The sequence below is a fragment of the Crocuta crocuta genome, unplaced genomic scaffold, assembly GCF_008692635.1.
Source record: "Crocuta crocuta isolate KB4526 unplaced genomic scaffold, BGI_CrCroc_1.0 scaffold243, whole genome shotgun sequence".
NCBI lineage: Eukaryota > Metazoa > Chordata > Mammalia > Carnivora > Hyaenidae > Crocuta > Crocuta crocuta.
This window is the reverse complement of record NW_027529596.1, coordinates 2,003,172-2,004,642: the sequence shown is the minus strand read 5'-3', so window position 1 is coordinate 2,004,642 and position 1,471 is coordinate 2,003,172.

The window sequence follows — 1,471 nt, the reverse complement described above, 5'->3', positions numbered from 1 at the left end:
ACCTACTCAGTGAAACTGGGCTGGGGGCTGTTCCTCCCCTCCACGCCCCTCTCCCCATCTCCATGCCTGCCTCCAGGGCAGGTCTCTGCCTGGGGCCCGAAGCTGGAGCAGCTTTCCACCCTGCAGATCTTGAGATCATGGCCAAGGCCAAGCTTGTCTGCAGCTTGAGGCGTGGATCCTCGCTGGGCAAGGGGAGGCCCGAGCAGGGCGTGGGGCGCAGCTGCAAGTTACCTTGGGTGACTGAGATGTTATCTGGGCCTAACGGTTTCCTATGTGTAGGCACTTCCGTCCTCCTGTATTTGAAGCCAGAAGCCTGTGCCGGGGCAGCCCCTTAGCTCCCTTTCTGAGTCGAAAAGGAGGACTGCAAGATGGAGGCGGAGAGAGAAAGGCGTCATGTGTCAGGGTTAGAAGACATGGTAGGTAAGACACCATGTTCCCATCACCAGCTCGGCCCCACTCCTTTAAAAGGAAGAAAAGAAAACAATCATAGTCACAAGTATGCACTGTAAGCTACCAGGAAATTTCCTTTCCTGCTGCCAATCCTGCCCTCGAGTTCGCACCTCTGTAGCTGTGTGGCTGAAATGGAGAGGGGACTCACCATTAATTCCTAGGGGCAGGGGGCCCTTTCATTGGGCCCCAGAAGGCCCTGTTCTGGTAAGAGAAATATCTGGTCCCTACCGACTTGAGCTTGTACACAAAGTGAAGCATTGTAAAAGTAGCTACTCTTCTCACAGTGACGACTAAACCGTACAGATTGAGGAAACCGGGGATCAGAGAGGTTAAGTGACTCGTCAGAGGAAACCCAGCAAGAAAGTAGCCAAGCTAGAATACAACCCTCAATCTGTTTCTGAATTCAAGGTCTTGCCCTTGATGTTCCGTTCAGTTGGATGAACTAGAAAATGCTTTGGCATTAGGGCTGTTAGTGTTTTTATTTATTTATTTATTTATTTTTAAATTTTTTTTAATGTTTTATTTCTAGGAGTGAGAGAGACAGCGTGAGCAGGGGAGGGTCAGAGAGAGAGGGAGACACAGACTGAAACAGGCTCCAGGCTCTGAGCTGGCAGTCAGCACAGAGCCTGACGCGGGGCTCGAACCCACGGAACCGTGAGATCATGACCTAAGCGAAAGTCGGACGCTTAACCGACTAAGCCACCCAGGCGCCCCAGGGCTGTTAGTGTTTTTAGAAAGTCAGCTTTAGAAGGTTCTGTGAGAGGAAGGTGGTCATGTTTCGAAGGCTGCCCCCGGAAGCAGCAATCGAAGGGCCTGACAGACCCCGGGGGGTGCCGGGATGTATAGCAGAATCAGGGCAGCACTTAGTGTGAGCTAACTCTCAACTTGTTTCCTTTATGGGATTTTCCACATATCTCCCTTCACAGGGCCCCCTGTGGCCCCCTGAAGAGGGCCTTCCCAACGGGGCGCCCTGGGCGAGGCTTGGGCGTGGGGGCGGGGCAGGAGAAAGCCACAGAACAGG